The 19,051-nt window shown below is 46.7% G+C and overlaps 2 protein-coding genes across 5 annotated transcripts in view; one reads left to right on the plus strand and one right to left on the minus strand.

Annotated features, from left to right (window-relative positions):
• Positions 1-17,805, minus strand: part of ATP2B1 (ATPase plasma membrane Ca2+ transporting 1) — a 66,061-nt gene extending 48,256 nt beyond the window's left edge. The window contains exon 1 of one of the 4 annotated variants that reach the window (XM_080391397.1): positions 17,675-17,805. The gene's annotated coding sequence lies outside the window, so the exon portion shown is untranslated. The other 3 variants (XM_080391396.1, XM_080391398.1, XM_080391395.1) reach the window with 3 other exon arrangements.
• A 144-nt stretch (positions 17,806-17,949) lies between these two features.
• Positions 17,950-19,051, plus strand: part of LOC308065428 (uncharacterized protein) — a 58,792-nt gene continuing 57,690 nt past the window's right edge. The window contains exon 1 of the mRNA XM_080391402.1: positions 17,950-17,989. The gene's annotated coding sequence lies outside the window, so the exon portion shown is untranslated. The remainder of the gene's footprint in view (positions 17,990-19,051) is intronic.

The following is a 19,051-nucleotide window of genomic DNA, read 5'->3' on the forward strand; positions in this document are numbered from 1 at the left end:
TCCGTCTCTCATGGGACGCACAGCTCTCCAACCAGTTTTCAGCACCCCCTTCCTTTACTAATCCTTCTTCCACTGCTGTTGCCTCCTTCCTGCACTTCCATGACCTTTAAAAATGGACAAATTTCTTGACAGCAATGCAATCTGTCTCCTCCAGATCCAAGCAGATAGAAACCACCATGCACGGTACCAAGCCTCCACCCTCCCACTAGCTAGCTGTGATCATAGCCATGCATTTCGCTTCTCTGCGGTCCAAGAGGAAGCTACTTGCAGCAGCCAGGCACAGAAAGCAGTCACTGAGAAAGGATTTTTCCATCCTGCCAGACACAAAATAAAGCTAGAAGATTTATATATCAGGGTTTCTAGTGGCTGAACAAGTTATCAAAGCAGATTCACCTGAAAAGTTTTCCCACAAAATGCCAGAACAGTTGATTTATTTCTAGAAGTCATAAACACAGTGTGGATATGCCAACTTAAGGGATACACATTCAGCTAATGCTGGGAGCATCTTCAACATGGAACTACACCGCTGCCACCTTTAAGATAACATTAATCTCCACTCAAGGAAAGCTTCATTTTCCCTGTTATTTCAGGTAAAATGACAGGCCACCAAAATCACGATACATCACTTTATTGCCAAGGCCAGACACAGTCTGAACCAAACAGCAAATTCACCAGACCGTCAAATCACAGCTCAAGCAGATTTAGTAAGCTTAATTAATTCTCAGTTTTGGTAGGCTATTTAATAATTGCTGTACAAACCGGCTATGCACAATTAACAATTGCAGCTTCATTTCTAAACTCGTCAGGTGTGAAGATCTGTACTGTGCATAACTTTCGTTTCTGAGAGCACGAAGGTATCAGTTGCATGATTAATTCATCAGAATAAAGTGACTGGGGAAAAGAATGCAAATGGAGCCACATATTTAAAAGTCCTATTCCATCCAATAAAGGAAATCCCCCCCCCAGTTTCCCCTAAATCAAAGATCTTAACTCTTCACTAGTATCAGTGGATGCTAAAGCATTTTGTAGACAGTTGTGCTTCCAGTCTTAACAGTAAGCATTCAAATCTGGAGGTGAACTAGCGGTGTCTGGCTTTGGCACAATGCTTATTCCTCTAGGTAGGGAAATATGCCTTGAAAACTTCGTAGCAACCAGCTAGACCTGTTCAGTACGGACAATCTGATATTTGTTTCCCTCACTCCCCTGCCCAATCAAAGAACAAAGCTATCAGAAATAACGTGGTAAACCACCAGGCACTTGGATGCCTAAAACATAACTACCATTGGCATACACAGTGAGGTACTGGTCTCCTGCTAAGGCAGCTCTGAACCCTCAGCAGTAATTTCTAGTGGCTACTTCAATAAGGGCAATATTCCTTCTTCCAGAAGACAGCATCTGAATTGGGAGCCCACTGCCATTCGTTCAGCTGTGGCTGACCCTCAGGGCCAAGAGCCTGCCCAACCAGAATGACAGCTGAGTCAGAATTATTATTTAAGTCAGACCCATTTTCTTCCGTCCACATAAAGCTATTTCTCACAAGTGTTTGTTTATTTTACAGTGGCACATAGCAACGTTCTGCAACTTCTGCAATCAGGTTGTTTTTAGCAATAGCACACAGTATCTCTGAAGAAAGGGAATAGGGAAGGGCAGTGTCAGCTCCTCAAGTGACAAACTTCAAACAACCTGCCAAACTGTTGGATTTGTGCATGTTAGACTAATTCCAACCAGCCACTGCTGAAGGCACAATTTCTTCTTAAGAAAAAAAGATCTGTATGTCCAGCTGAAGGTTTCAAATGAACTTCCTCAAAGGGCCATTGCAATTACACATCTGACAAGCACACCTCAGCTCGGTGTGAGTTTCTTTCCCCATTCAGCCAAGTAGGGGCTCAGATCATCCCCGATATCAGAAGCTAATCACATTTTTAATTTAAGCCCTACAGCCCACAAGTTTCCCTTACCACAGCAAACAGGTAGAGCAGAGTAGAGAAGTGGAAAACTTCATCTAGCCTGAGATTTGCAGGACTGAGGGAAATGACTGTTTCCCCACTGGGGGGAAGTGACTGAAAAAAGCATCAGAGTATCATGAAACAAGAGTGACACAGCACCATGAAACAAAAGATAACATGACTTAACCAAAACTCCCACAGTTCTGGCCTCAGTCTTTCTAGAGATAATTTTGGAAGATGCATGGAAGTTTTCCTTCTCTGCCTCCCAGTGCTCCACAGTTCTAAGCAGCCTCTTGTATCCCTGCTTTCCTCCCAGAATAGTCACCTGCTTTCTCAGCACCTTCAAAAGACTCTTTAGCTTGAAGGACACAGAGCAGCCTGCCTCCATTTCTAATGGAGAAGAAAAAGTAGACTGCTAGAAAGCAGCTGAGCTAGGAGTGTTCTCCCAAAAGCCTGCTTATTATTTCAGTCTCATTAAGAATTACTTATTTCAATTAGTTTGTCAAGTACAGGAAAGAGCCATCTGAACACCTTTATAATTAAGTATGACTTCAGTAGCGTTTCCAAAAAACCTACCTGAGGTAGGTAAGACCTTGAATGAAACTGTGCAAGCATGAGGTCTGCTAGTAACAAGTAGCAGACCTGTTTTTCCACACTTTCAGACTTCAAAAGTTCTCTCTACGCAGGGTACCAAACACTGGCTAGGAAGAAGTAGGACTCCTCAGTAAAAAGTCTCACGTGTTAAAAAACTATACACCTAATTTCAAAGTTACATTATGATTTTGGCTCATTTAAGTTACGTGTATATTCAAGTTTGTACACACTGTCAGGCAGGTTGACATCCAAGTTCTACCATTGCCTTTAATCCATGTTTGAATTCTTAGTTTGAGTCTACTTCCATTATTTTTACAACATTGCTTTCTCCTTCTCTGGAGGGAAGGGATGCTTTAAAGTAAGACAAATTTATACTAACACCACGATGAATATCCTTCATATGTTTACGATTCACAGGTATAGCAGCATAGCTTATAAACACAGTTCACTTTCAAAACATGCATTTACACTAAACATTTTTGCATATTTTTGTATTCTGCACTTGTAGACTCCATATGAGAAACTAGTCACTTTCTCTAGACTATTAGTAACAAGCTAATTCTTGGTGTGCTACACTCCTGCTACAGGAGTTAGCTTTTTACACATGTATCCAGGTGTAACTGAAGTATTTCCCTCTAACCGAAACAGCAGGAAACTGGGGTGGTAGTTAGGGGTTTGGGGTTTTGTTTGTTTGGGTTTTGTTTCGGTGCTGAGTATCTTATTTTGTTGGTATTTGAACACAGTTTAGGATGGTTATCTAATTAAAGGGATTGAGCAAAGCGATCAAGTATGATACAGTCAAAATCTACAACAAAAGTAAGTGTGAAGGAACAAACAATTTCAGACAATTACACAGCTGTCTGTCAAAACCACAATCTAGCTTAAGGCATAGTGCTTTAGGCACATAATTAAGACTAAACAGCTTTCGAGACTGCTTTCTTCCTTAAAACTCAAAAAGTAGGTACTTACTAAATAAAAATTACCTTGTTGAGCAATTATTACTAAAATAAGCCATTAGCTGTCAAAAAATTTTTCACCGAGCAAATATTTTCAAGTATTTAAACAATTGCCTCACAGCAAAATTGCTCAAAGAAAGCCTAAGCCAAGCTATTTTAAGCTACTTTATTATTTTAAGCTACTTTAAGATTAGCAATCTCTGACTCCTTAACTTGGAGGTTTCTAAAATACAGTAGGCTTTCCTAGAAAATAGAAGCATTTCCCTGTGCACTGAAAATCCTCAGCTGTTCTTGCTTGAGAAGATTAGGGTTCAAGGCAGGCATTGCTAAGCTAAATTTTATCGCCTATATTATGCAGGTCAGCAAGTTTTGGTTTACTTGTCAAGTAACATGAAAATTATTTAAATACAACACTGGACATTAAAACAAAAGATTACTGAGCATGGCAGTAAAACTCTAAATTCTGAACATAAAAGTGGGCAATTATCCAAGTCATAGGGCTAAGCTTCAAGACCTTAATCCACAACAGCATGCCCAAAGGGAAAAACTGGAAGAACAGGATATTTGGTAGGGGGAATACACTCATTGTGAGAGAAAGACCTGTTCTAACTCTTGTGGGCAACTGCCTGTTTCTACACAGCCAAGCAGTCCCTTCACAGTCCAGCAATGCCTAAAGACACCTGCAGACAGCCACAGGTACACCCGAAGAGAAATCTAACAGGAAGAACCACAGGGTGTTTGGCTTCACTGAATTCTTAAAATTGGGTTTGCACAATAGTTTTACCATTCTGAAATATTTGACATTCATGAATTATGTAAGCGAACATCTAGACAAAAGACTGCACTTTCCAGGAAATGCAAAATGTACCTTGCATGTGTGAAAAGCCAGAAAACCTCCTCAGACTTAACAACCAGAAGCCAGGCGCTCTCTCTCATCACAAGGTTCAGGGGTTCTTGTTCAGAGATACCCTGAACTAAAGCAAATTCTAAAAAGGCAGTTTGGCTTGTTATTCCACTTGCCCAGCTTCAGACCAGTTACTGACCGGTATAGCAGGGTAGGTTATTCGCTCAGTCCTCTGAAACTGTTAAACCATCCCTAAACTACAGAAAACCAAAATAACTAGAATAGTAGTATTATAGACTAATGATACGAGAAAACAAGAGAATAAAATGAACTGCACTGGCATTTAAAGACATCTGTTGACTTCCAAGAGCAATTGTTTTGGTTATAGACATAACGCCTATCTATACCAAGGCCTGAACTTCTTCCACTCTGGTTGAGAATTTTTATATCCATTATCTCTTCACCTAGGAAGAAAGCAGTAGTCTCAAAATAAGCAAATAAGTGTCCAGAGCACTGTAATTTATGGAAGGCTACAAGTTCTCTCCCCCACCCCCCCACCCCCAGAGGCTTCCAAATATCAGACCTCTATGTACATATAGCACACGCAACCTATAAAAATAGGGCTCAGATGTTTGACTAGATGTACTACAAGTATTTGGTATCTTAATTTGTACAGCCCCATCCAATCGTTGATACACAAAAACAGACCAGACTACAATTACAAAGGTATATACAACACCAGTGTTTACCATTATATCAGGAGATAGCATCTGAGACACCTGATTAGCTTTCAGTAACTATTTGTTGACCTATTTTTCAGGAAAATCCCTCTTCCATACATTAAACTGTTCTTAACTCAGAATTCCACACAGGCACATTTGAAAAGAGGTGATACGTGATTATTTAAGCTCATGAAAGCTGTTTTTGCAAAGCCAGCAGAGGGAGTACAGACATCATTTTACTTATCAGCTGCGGAAAAGATACCTTGTAAGAAAGCACTAAAAGAGCTCTGCCGGCAAACCTAATGCGGTTAAAGTATGCCAAGAACTTCCTCAGGTTTTCACAGACATGGATGTCAATGGCCAGTAGAGTCGGTGTTTTGTTTCTGATCCCAACCAGCAGCAACATCTTACAGTCACATCTGACAAAAATGACAGGATCAACTCTAACAGCACTAAGAAATACCACAAGCCTGATGTTTCATGCCAAAAAAAACCCAAAACATTATATAGCTACAATTAGAGCTAGTCAACCACTTTTTATTCCTATGATTCTGCTGCTCCTCAGTTTCAGAAAAGCTAAACCCTTTTGGTTGTTCATTTTTTAAAAAGCAGCTTCACCTGGAAGAAAAGTTGAGGAAAATCTAAGTTCGAGATGACCAGCTAACAAAGAAGCCAGGAAGATAACAAAGAGCTAACCTTTCTGCTGGTGTTCAGTGGCATGCACCTGCTAGCAAATCTGGTTTTATGCACCCTCTGAGGTGAGAGCTCTGCTGCTTTATTTAGCATTTCCATTGATCAGCCTGCTTTGGAGTTGGCAATTACAACTGACCAGTGTTGACACCGTGGCGGCTGTGGAAACAGTTTGAAAGAACAGGCTTCAAGCAGACAGACTGATAGCTTTTTGCCATCTCGTAGAGGTGAATGCTAAGCCCTAGGCCAACACATCTTCCTGGCAAAAACTCTACACTCTTTGCTCGTTTAGACTGCAAAATTCACAAGATTTTTTTTCCTTTTTTTTAAAAATAAAGTCAGTATTTCTCAACTTCTTGGCAAGAGCCTAAGCTAATACAAAATTCTTGCCAATCTTAAGCATTTATCAAATTATTTTACTGGGTGGCTATTTCTAAGTTCCACTGTTTAAAAGTTTGTATATGAAGAGCTCACGTGCAATTAGCTCATTAGTCTCAAAAGTTTCTTCCAAAAGAGCTCCTCCTCCCAAAAAAAAAGGTAAGCTTCCATCATCTTAAAACTTCACATGAATTTTAAAAAGTTTTGGCAGCTTGAATCATTATATTTTCATGACTACCTACCCAAGAAAAATGTGCCTGTAGCTGTGGAACTTAGCCTTCACTTGTTTCAAGTTTTGAAAATAGAAGAACCACCTGTAAGCGAGTTAAGATGGCTGCTTCTGCTCCCCACTTCCTACAGGAAAGCGGTATTCACTTTTCAGCTTCACTTCCATGTAGCAGATTCACCAAATGAGTAAGTCAAAGTGGGCCAAACTGGTTCCCGTCTTACAGAGTTTACAGTTGCATATTGTATAGCTGACTAAAATTTCACTCCTAGCATGGAATGAGACCACCTCACAGTTGGCTGTTGAAATTCAGTGCTCCAGCAGCATTCCCTACTCGTGTGCTGTGCCTGGCTGGTTCCCAGGACTCTGGCTAGGCTGCTAGTATGCTTTACGTGGGGTAACCACTGCAGGAAACCCCTGCCTCTTCCATCACAGACATGGTGACGGCCAAGTATCAGGATGCATACCAATCACTCTGATCATCCTGCCCTTCCCCAAGATATTGCTGTCTCTTGTGACAACAGTGAAGTTTCTGCAGATAACATGAGAAGCTGATCCTGCTGTTTTTCAGGCAGACTGGTTATTTAACCAGATTCACCACACAGATAATCCAGTATCAGTGCCTACTCAAAACAGGGCACAGAACTACAATGAATCTGCTTGAGTCAAGCAAATGTAAAACCATACTCACAGGAAAGATGCATTTTTCAAAACACATGACTGAATTTATGACTAAAGTCATAAACAGGTGTATAAGCAAGGTGAACACCAAAAATTCACATAGCGATTTATTGGTTGGGTACAATACCACAACTCCAATTCATCTTGCAACTGGAGCCTTGTTAAGATCCTAAATAATTATGTTTACAATACCCTTTACATTTGAGAGACTGACATTAGGCTTCTAATTAGCAAGTTAAAACATGTGATCCATTTACATGGAACAGGTAAGGTGGGGGAAAACATTAAAAAGCCCCTTAAAACATGAGTATATTTGGAGTGCTTCTCTTGGATAAGCTTTTACAGCAAATTCTACAAAATTTTACACTTTAAAAATTATTACAGCTGCTTTTAAGGATCTATGGAGGTTTGTTATTATCTCAGCTTTTAAACGGAAAAGGTGAAGACCTTACAGTTTAGCACACAGGTGAACAACTACTGATTCCAGTATTAATCACTCCCTGAGATTTAGTACTTCAATAATTAGACAGCATGCAGCAGATACAAGAGCTTTTTCTAGAAGACAGTGCTGAAGTTGTGCTCTTCCCCATCCTTGTCTCACCACCTGGAGGTGCCATCTGAAGTTCTGAAGTCTGTTTTGCATTCCACAGGTTAGAAGTTTACATTCCTCCCATCACATGTGAGATTCACCTGACCAAATGATAACACCTAAATCTAAGGTAGGCACTTCAGGGTTTTGGGTTTTTTTATAAATAGGCAATGGATAAATTAAAACTTCTCTGAAGATTAAATTCAGCCACCTAGGATGTGATCTAAAATAGTCACATGAATCTCATCTTAGACACGCTTGTGTCTCTCCAACAAAAGAGGCGCAGAGTAACCAGTTTCAGTTTAAGATGCCTATGTGAGTGGCCAGGATTGCTCTGCTGAAGTTAAGTGTAGTCAGTCAGCTGGGCTGATGAACTCACATATCCAGCAGCTGCACTACCATGTCAGAGCAGGTACACACCAGAGGAAGGATGTGGTTTCACAGTTCGTTTATGAATATCCCAGCCCGTGCTACTGCCAGAGGGTATAGTCCTGTACCTTGGCCCATGCCAGCACCGATGCACACCTGACCTCAAGGTCAGAGGAGAGGCCTTGATGAGAACTGATGACAAGGGAGACAGCAGCAATACTGGCAAATCCTCCTGAAGGTCACACAGATGACAGGGAGTGCCCCTTTCCAGTGCAGCACATGTCTCACAAGCTCAAGTCCGTCATGGAATTTCTTCTTCTCACCCCCATGCTCATCCCAGGAAAAAGAAGAGCCCAGCTGCATCTTCTCTGTGAGGCCCCACTGAAAACTATCACCACAGTCCCTCCAGGTCAAGAAAATCCACCTTGCTCAACCTGTCACCACACACTACATGGCAGACCCCAAGTGGCTTACTGACCCTCTGCCAGCCTCTTTGAAGAGATGTAAAACAGGACACCACTTCTGATGCAGCCTCACGAGCACAACAGAGGGCAATATCCCGCTTGCCACGCTCTTGCTAATGCAGCCAGGCATGAAGTAGTCATCATTGGCACAGGAGAGCTCTGTTGCTGACTCTGGGTCCCCTGTCAGGCAAGCAGCCTGGCGAGGAACTTTCCTACAGCCTTCCTCCTCCAGCCCCACTGCAGGGGGACAGGTGCCAGGGCAGCCCCCAGCTTTCCTGCTCACCCTCACCACCAGAGACCCAGGCCACCCAGCAGCTCTACCACTGCAATCCTGCACCGCACACACGTTGCCATCCCCAGCTACTCCCAACTGTCGCAGCAGGAAAACCTTTCAGTGGTGTTTTCACTTTGCTGGCTCAGTAATGGCCAGGAGGGGCCTCTGGCAACTCCCATCAGGAGCTTGAAACAGGCCTGGCTTATGATCACTGCCTCAAAAGTAACACGTATTTATTTTGTCCAGTTCACAGCATTTCCCCCATAGTTATACATATAGCTTTCTTCTCTGTAATAATTTTGCCAGCGTTAGATTTGACAATAGAATGAGAACATAAAGCTTCAAGCCTATGCAAATTCAGTGTTTCAGTTTTGGAATGAGTAGTCTGCTTTGCAAAAACGTTACTACAGCATCTTCCCAGAAAACAGAGTACTCCCCTTCAAACATCCACACCCTGTATTTTCCATCTGGTAAACTGATTTACTGTGCTTTGCTTTGAGGTAGCTTATGTTTGCACTGCAGCTTGAGAGTGTCAGACCTCGTACAACCAAGACAACCTTTTCTGAGTGGTTTTGGTAATACAGTTTGAGGTGCTGCTGTCCAGTGCCCAGCAATGCCAGGATCAACAAGAAAAAAAAGAAAGCCACCTGTGAATTGTTCGCTTAAAACAAGATGTTAACCTTAGCATGTACCACTGCTTTATATGCTGGTATTTCATTTTTGAAAGTGCCTGTTTGTACTAAAGCTCTTTCAAAAGTTTCCTGTAACCTGGTATGCAATGTGAGCAGCCATCTCCATCTGAAGGATAGCGCCAGTATGAGTGCTTCCACTAACAAAAACCAACACGCACACACAAAAAATAAATAACCAAAACAAAGATGAAGGGCAAGAGACCATGCTTTTCTCAAAACTTAGATAATTTAGTACTTCATTACCAGATCTCTTTCAACTCACTTTAGAAATACAGCTCCAGTTTAGAAACAAACCCCTAGATCTGCACTCACTACAGCCAGATCTACCCATTACCTAAACACACGTCTGAAATTACTTTGTGAAGATGTTAAGACATTTCACATTGCAGAATGTAAAAGAAAGTTGTTGTCACTGTCAACTACACGGATTTCAGAGCCAAAGTACCTGAACACAAACAGAATTGAGTTGTTAATAAACAGAATTTGTACTAGCAGTGGTAGAGCACCTTCCCTACCCTCCTCAGCTGTCAGTCTCAACTATGTATGTTTGAAAGCCACTTGGCACAGATCCTGCCAGCCAGTTTAAAATCATTTCAAGTTTCATACAACCTCACCAGAGCGAGACTGCTACATGTTGCTCTAATTATGTATTGATTTGCATTGTATTCCATAGGTTTCATGAAGTTGTGTACTAGCTTCATTCAAGGGAAGAAAAACTGGCAGACTCAAGCAACACAAGGAAATTTAAAGTGCAGTATCAACAGCGATAGCAGTAGCACCTATAAGGAAATGAAAAAACTCCTGCTCAATATGCACATAAGATCCTGCTTTAGTCTCTACTATATCCAAATAGGCAAGAGAGGTTAAAAAATAGCACCCTTTCTCAGCTTAAAGGCTAACCATACCTGTCATTTTCTACCCATTTCTTGTTACTACCTCCTCAGTCTTATCTAAGCAAAAACCTCAGAAAGCAAGTCTGGATGCACAATGTGATCACAAAATTCCTCCACTACAGTAACAGAAACAACATAGGCATATAGCTAATGTGTTAAAATATTTTTAATATTTTACTTAGTACAAAGATCTTTATGCATAGATGCAAATACTATTTTCTGGAAAGCTAATAGTTGAAGGCTGGCACTCAAACTACTCTCTGACTTACTGTCAGAACAATAATTTCAAGTTCTTCATCATGAAAAGATTAATACTCTCCAGGGAATGGTTTCACGTGATGACCACACATTCCCACACCACCTATCTGAAGACTTGTGCCGCCTTCCTTATGCGAGCCTTGCCTCTTGACTTGGAGAGCTTGGAGTCTGTGCACCAGGATTGTGTAATACAATCTACTGGTGCAGCGAGTAGATGCAAAGGAGCAGAGATGGCACAAAAGAGAAGGGAGTTACTGAGCAGTCCAGGACAGGGTGGAAATTAAAGTAGCTGCCAGGCCACCTCAGCCACGCCATAAAACTTCCCACTCATGATGACAAGCCAAATACGTGAGTACAAATGAAGCTGTCTCACTGTCCTCTCAGTCTCTTGGATTATGCGTATCAACACAGCAGCTTCAGAAAGCCATGATAAAAGTGTGCAATAACTTCAGAATATTAAAAAAAGCAATCAACCATCTTCTATTAACAGAAGGGACTAGCAAGTCTTTTGATCAGGACTTAAAAGACTCCCAGCTCTTGAAACACCTACCAAATGAAACCCAATGTTTTCCAAGCTTTTGGAGAGTCATGGTGGCCATCCTCAGAACTTTTTATAATATTACATAAAGTATTCCTAAAGTAAGTTTGCAGTAGCAAGAAGACTTCTTTACTGCTAGTGGCTAAGCTCCTTATTTTAACAAGGGGCACAGTACTATGGCTATTTCTTTCTGTGGTAGAAAAACTCCATCAAACACAGCTAACGTCTATTCTTCTTCCTGTCCACCTATGGAACTATCAGTTGTTCTTGATTTATTTTAAATCCAGGTATATATTCTGATCTGATTTGCAGATGAAGTTTATTCTGCCATACTGCACTTTTTTTTTTTTACTTTTTTTGTTAAAAAATATGTTATCACGTAAGACCCACGAAGTCTTGATTTCATTAGAAACACAGTAGTTCAGGAAGCCAAAGTACACACAAGCAATACATCGTGGTATTTGCATAGACACAGAAGCAATCCTGAAAGAGCCACGTGGACAAGCTGCCAGTCACTTGCTGAAAAACAAGTGCAGAAAGGTTGTGTGATTCCTATGTAAGGGCACATCTGTAACACTCCAGCAAAAAGAGCACATGGATTTTCTTCCACTGGTGCATGTGATTTAAGGTCATTTCAAATTCAAAAATCTAAAAATTAATACTGAAGTTTGTGTTTCAATGATACATAAGACAAGCAGAAAAAAAGCACACCCTTGACCCTTGGGCTGCATCCCAGGAAGTCAGACAGTTGCTTAAAGCAAGAGCAGCTGAATCATCTTTTTTGCCTTGAGATGGGGTTTGTCGCCATTGACTATGCAGAGTATGGTACATCCCAGGCCTCCTCTTCATAGACCAGACACTGTACACCAAGTGGTCAGAACCCAATAGTGTTGTATTCCTTGCTGCCACCTTATCTTTCTGCAAATATAAGGGCACAAGTAAGGGTAGCAGATTACAAGTGATAGGCTCTGCAGAAGTGTGCTTTAAGAACACAGTGTTTCCTGTGCTCACTGGGAATTAAGGAAGCATCCAGCTCGTAAGCAATATTAAAAACAACTGAGACATGCAGACCACCAAAGTTCACTGTAAGTAGGAGGCCATGCAGGAACTTACCTAACTCTCTCCTCCAAAGCAGCATCAGAAAATAGCCAGCAATAAACCAACACTGCCCAGACTGCTGAGACTGGTCACATTTTAAGAAGTTAAACCTGACAGATGTAGTGGCCAGCACCAATGCTTGTCAACTCTGTCATCCTCAAAATGCACCCATGCACTCCTCAACTGCACAGCACAGTTGCAAACAGCAGTAAGGGGAGGGAGAGTATACCCTCCCCCTCAGTCCATTCCCCTTCAAAGGCAAGGCAGATATTACTTCGCTGTCTTGTAATAGCATGCTACATCTTATCTCTTACAGGACAAAAATAATTTGGACTTATTTTCAGAGCTATTTCTGGCTTAAAAAAAACAAAACAAACAATAAAACACCTCCTACATTTTCTTTACATTTCTTCTCCCATCAGACCTTTGAAATACCAACTGAGAAAGCCTCATGCCTACTTTGCTGTTCACCAAAATTAAACTAATAACACCTCCTGCTGTCATCTGTCAGTTAGAATAAGATTTATAACTGGCAGCAGAAATCACTTTCATAATGTTTACTGGAATATGAATACCCTGAATAGGCAGATCCCTCAAATTTACTGTTCATATCAAGTGAAGCCTGTCATGAAAACTAGAAACTGATATTCAAAAGGCTGATAATTTAGAAATAAAAGAAACTGGACAATACCATATACTTGCATTGAAATTACATTTGGTGTGAGAAGGTGCAACTGTTCCAAGATGGGTTAGTCTAATATTTTGCCCGGTACATGTTACTTCCCAGAAATCCTCCTTCTATACTGCTTATTATTGGCTTTGCTTCCATGTTCTGTATGCAGCTGCCCTGTTTCAGAGATACTGAGCACATTTTCACTTTTTACATGCAGATACAAACATTTGGGTAGCTTCACGAACAAAAAAATCCTTCCTTGTTTTTTATCACTCTGCTGTGCGATTAGTGAACGTGGTCTTTTCAACTATTTGAAGCCAAAGCTAGGGGAAAACTAACATTAGTGAGTTATTTAAAAGTGAAGAAATCCAAATATAAAGACAAGCCATTTTGAATTAGATTAGTAATTCTTAATGCTTGTAAGGAATACCCATCCTCTACATAAGTCATCACAGGTTCACTTTTCTTTTTCAAACAGGCAACAGTATCACCTCATGTCCACTACCCTCCTTGTCCTTCAATCAGTTAACTTTGTAAGGAGGAATAAAAATTACGCTTTCAAGTGAAAACTCAACAGGTTTAAATAAACAAACCTACTTAAGACTGTTGCACACACTATAGCAAGCCAGGCTAATCTTAGCTTTTTAGACACAATACTGTAACACCTAGATTTTATCTGATTTTTAATTAAAATACTCTACAGAGAAAGATCATTATCTCCTGAACAGCAGCTTTAAACAAGTTTTATTATTATTATTATTCATTTTAAGACAAGTTGAGAATACTGAAGAGTACAAATTTTAAAATATTTTTGCAAAGTTATTGATCCTTTTGGAGGAAAGTAAGCATGCATTTCTGTAACAAAATCTGCCACAGATTCAAGTAGTCTTCCTTATTTCTCAAAAGATACTTACATTTAAATGCCCTGGGCTAATCATGGCTGTTCATTATTCTGCATTAGATTAAATTGCCCTGACTGAAACCCCACCTCAACTCTGGGCAAAGTGTGTGTCCTTGTTGCACTAGTGTTAATTTTCCCTTAAAAAAAAAGGAAGAGAACATATATTAAAATAAACAGTTCAAACACTGAAAGACATCACTGAGGTCACATTTCAGTGGTAAAGAATGCTCAGTGCCATTAATATTTAGTCTACCTTAATGGAAGAAATTTGAGTTAGAAGATACTTTAGGTTATCTTGTCCACCCTTATGTCAAGGGAGACTTGCTTGCTATGGCATGTTATTGATTGCTTTGCCAGGTCCATTTTGAACTTGTTGGTTAACACTGAGTTCCTAGCTCTAAAATCTTAAATGTCTTAAATGTTGGCAAAGTTAATTCTTCCAAAGGATCAGTTTCTGATATGGCTTCAGCAGATTCAACTTGTTTCTTCCTTCTTAGTATCTTCACCTTATGACTGTCTCCAGTTTATCATATTCTTCTTTTCCAAATAGATCCAAACAATAAAAAAAGCCAAAACGTAATTACTTCATGACTGAGCTGCAAGACATTTACAAGCCTCTCAGCTTCCTGTTAAGCTTCCACAACATGGTTTAGTGGTTCTCGATTTTAACAGCTGACCGTTCTCTATATTGTGGGCCATGAAAGAATCACTTTCTAAATGAGATTCTAACGTCAGACTGCAGAGCATTTTAATTGGTAGGATCACCCACCAATTACTAACTGATTATATATTACCCGAATGAGGATTTGCTTATACCATTACCTATATGTAACGTAACTTTGTAAGAAACCCATACACAGTTTACCCAATGCTAATGTGACACTAGTCTCTTTTCTGCTTTAAGTTGCCAAACACAATTCCCTTTAAAATTAGGTTTTATCACTAGATTTTGGTTCCCCACATGGTGAACAGCGTTTTTCTTTGGATGAATTGAAGTAATAATGTTGCAATCAGCACCAAGATAACAACATTGATCAGGAGAACCTGCAAGTGTCTGTGCACAACACAGGATCCCTGTTTTCTTCAGATAACCCACCCAGGTTGGGTTACCATAACAAACAGGAAAAGCAGCAATACACTAGACCACCCAATGTCGTTTGATGCTGTTACAGACAACAATTTCACATTGAAGTGTGCGAGGGTTTTTTCCCCCTCACTGAATTCAGTGACCACTTTTTCCACTGACACCGAGAGAGTTTCCATTCATTATGCCATAAGTATTAAAGTCCTAGTACATTGGAAGCTATTCCTGCCAAAAGAGCCAATAGTTTAAAGATACGCAAGTTTACTTCTGTTGGAATTCACGATTTGTGGTGTTTGGAACAAATTCTTGAAAAGCTCCAAACGGGGGTGAAAGGGGGCGGGGGGGGGGGGGGGGGGGGGGAAGGCACTGGAAATAGCTACAGCTACCACCTTCTGAACACACACTGCCTGATGAACCAAGGAGTTGGCAACTTATCTAGCCACAGTCTTTTTGAGCACTTAAAAACACTATTTCAACTCAAATTCATTAGGAGCCACCAGTGTTTTAAAGATGCAACAGCTCTTCAACAGGTGGTGGCTCTCCAAAGGCACGCTACTCCCTTCTCCCCCCTCCACATCAGGTTCGTCAGTCGCCAATGATGCAATACATGTTTCACAGACATTCAGCTTGGGACTTCACTTCCAAAAAAGAGACACGATCTGAATATTCACCTGGCTTGTCACCCCCCAAACACTATTAAGCCAGATACCAGCGCAAACACGTTCTCAGAATGGCGGTTTGAGACAAGGCACAAGGAATTATCACCAGTTCCTTTCCAACAGACCTTGAGAAGAAAGCCTCAGCACCTGAAGCTGCAAATTTAAGAAAACTGTAGGTAATAGATCCTAAGTATTTCTGTAATGGGAGATCGTAAAACGCCAAGAGGCCCCGAAATTTTGTTACTGTGCATCTTTCCTCCCCTGCCCCGCCATGCAGTTTAAAAAGTGAAACGTAAAAAAACATTTCGATATTATTAAGAATTTATGTCGAGCGTGAAACACGCACAGCGCTGCACACTCCCGTTACGTGCAAATCGGTTGCCAGACCTGGGACAGACTCGTCCACAGCTACCGATGTCCAAACGCCTCTGGGGACTCAGCCAACACCCCCAGCGCCCCGCAGCCTCCACTCGCACGGCTGCACCCCGCGCTCAAAGAAACGCTCCCGAAGGCGAGGCGGCCACCTCCACCCGGCAGCCGTCCGTGAGACCTCTCCTGCCGAGAGCCCGAACCCGTCCGACCTCAGCCTTGTCCGACTGCCGGCGGGGCTCGGCGGTGCGGCCACCCGCCCTCCCGCTCCGCTCCACCGTGAGCGGCGAGCGCTCCCTCCCGCGCCGGGCAGCGGCCAGCCATCTCTCGGCGGAGGCTCCGGCCCGCTCCCGGACTCACGTGGTGCTACATCCAAAGGTTACACGCACCGCCGGGACGAGGATGACACCGCCGTCAGAGGCGCTCCCCGCCGCGGAGCGGCCCCGCGCTCACCCGCGGCGCGACGCCCGCCAGAGCTTCGCCCCCACGGCTCCCGAAGGGGCGCCGCATCCCCCCCCCGCCCGCGCCGGTCGATGAGCAGCCGGGCCGGGGCATCGACAAATCAAAGCAGCCCGCCCGCCCCGACGGAGAGCGGCGTACGACCCAGCTCCGGCCAAAAACACCGCCCCGGGGGCGCGGCGGGCGGGCGAGGGAGGGAAGGAGGAGGCGGCGGGGGCGGCTGCGGGACTGCCGGCCCCCGCGGGGCGGCGGAGAGGCGCCCAGGATGTCGGTGTCGTGCAGCCGCAGCGGGCTAATCCCGGCTACTTAACCCGGCGGGCGGGCGGGCGGTGGCTGAGCACCACCTTAATCCGCGGCGTGTGCGCGCCCGCCCGCCCGGCGGGGGCTGCGGCGTGCCGGCCCTGCCCGGCCGCGGGGTCCGCGGCGGTGTGGAGGCGCCGTGCCGGGCGGCTGCGCTCCCGCGGAGGCTCAGCCCCGCATCCGCTGCCCTCAAGGTCACGCCGCGCCCCGGCTGCACGGCGGCGGGGCCAGGTGCGCGCTTCGGTTACCTGCGGGGAAAAAGCGGCGAAAGCCTGGGAGCGCGGCACCCAGGGCCACCGGCGGCCCCGCTGCCGCCGCCACCCCCGCCGTGCCGCACGCCGCCTCCCCGGGCGAGCCCACGCCGGCCCGCAGCGGGAGCGGAGCAACGCTGCACCTGCCGCCGCGCGGCTGCCCGCCCCGGCCAGCCGGGAGGACAGCCGCCCGGAGCCGCCGCCGCCGCACTTACCTCGGCGCCGCGGGGCCGACCCCGCCACCAGCCAGCCGCCAGCCGGGGGCCGGGACGAGGCGCCCGTGAACCTGCCGCCGCCCGCTCGCCGAGCGCACAAGGTCCCCGCGCTCCCCGCCCTGCCCACGGCCGGCCGGCCCCACCGCCCCCGCCCTGCGGCCGCGGGAGGAGGGCGGGAGAGGGGGCGGGGGGGAAGCGGAGACCGAATTGGGGAGGGAAGGCGAGAGGGAGGGGGCACCGGCGCGGGGAGAGCCGGGGGAGGAGGAGTAGGAGAAGGAAGGGGGGGGCGCGGACCGCCCGCCCCGCCCCCGTCGCTTCACCGGCAGGAACCAGCGATTCGCCCTCCCGGCGGCCGCTCCCGCCGCCGCCGCTCCCCGGGGCCCGCCCGCCTCCTTTCCCCCACACGCACCGGGCAGCGCCGAGCGCTCCGCCGAGCCCCAGCACCGCAGAGCAGCCGCTACGGGAGCCGGGCGCCACCGGGCAGGGCGGGGCGGGGCGCAGCGGTCCGCCCGCCTCCCTCCTCCGCCCGCCCGCCCGCCGCGGTCACTCACTTGTCCGCTCCCGCCGCCCCCTCCCCTCCCAGCGCCGCAGCCGCCGGTCCCCGCCGCCCCCCTCGCCGCCTGCGGAGCGCCGGCCACGTGACGGGGCCCCTCGCGCGGCCGGGGAAGGGGGGTCCCGACGTGCTGCGTCTTCAATGGGGGAGGCGGAGGAGGGGCGCCGATAGGCACGGCGCCTGCGGGGGCGGGGCCCCGCACCTCTCCCCGCCCCCCGCTCCCGCCACTGGCGGGCGGGAGGCTGACGCGCTTCTTTCCATGACGTCGGCGGGCGGGGCCGCGGCGTTTGATGGAGCCCGGCGGGCTTCGGGGGTCGGTGACTTTGCCACGAGCGGCTCCCGCGGGGCGGGGCGGGGGCGGGCCGCGGCGGCGTGTCCTCCCCGCCCGTGGGTCGCGGGCCGCCGCCAGCGGGGCTGGGAACTGCCTCGGGAGGGCGGGGATCCCCCGGCGGCGGGAGAGGCCGTGGTTCCGCCAGGGAGGGCGGGCCGGGCGGCAGCCGGGCCGCGGGGCCGAGGTGCGGCGGTTGCCCCGGTGGGCGGGGGCCAGGGCCGGGGCCGTCCCGGGGGCGGTGGCGCCGCCGTGAGGGGAGGCGTGACCGCGCGGGGCCGCCCTAACGGTCCGGCGGCGCGCCCGGGGCGCGGTCCTCCCCTGCCCCAGGGGGCGCGGGGCCGCCGCGCAATGCCGTGCCGTGCCGGCCGGGGCCCGAGGCGGCGTCGCTTCACGGCCTCCCCCTGCCTGAGGGCAGCTGGGCGCTGCTGAGCGTCGGGCCGGGGCCTGCGGGGGCCGCGAGGGCCTCACCGGCGGCTTCGCGGCTCCTCAGCGGGGGCACGGGGAGCCCGGCGGAGCCCGGGTGAGGCTCAGCTGCGGCCGCAGGGGTGAGCTGGGCGCCTGGAGCGCGCCGCGCCGGGAGCTGCCCAGTCCCCTGTTGCGCGGCGCCGCTGAGGTCCGAGCGACGGGAGCTAGCTTGTCGCTCGCTGCCGGCGACGAGGACCGGGGGACACCGGGTCCAGCTTCCCATCGGGCGTGCCCGCCGCTCCCGCAGGAGGAGGAGGAAGGGGTGGGGGCCGCAGGTGTTCAGCACCTCCCTTTCTCCAGCCGAGGGCTCCTTGATCGGTGAAGGAAAAATAAATGGGGTTAGAAACGTTTGAGCCCTGAAGCGTTGTCCGGGCTGACGCTGTGAGTGAATAACAGGGTTGGGAATTAAATTGGAAATCGGAGACCCTGATTTGAGTTCTCCTCTCCCACCCAATGCAGTAGATCTTCCGCGTCCCCGCCGCAATGAAAAATCCCCATCCATAACCCATACGTAATTCTACAACCCCTTTGTGTGTTTTTTCGAGCCTTGTTTTGACATCCTACCCGCCCTTCTGTTAG

The sequence above is a fragment of the Falco punctatus genome, assembly GCF_963210335.1.
Source record: "Falco punctatus genome assembly, chromosome: 6".
Taxonomy (NCBI): Eukaryota; Metazoa; Chordata; class Aves; order Falconiformes; family Falconidae; genus Falco; species Falco punctatus.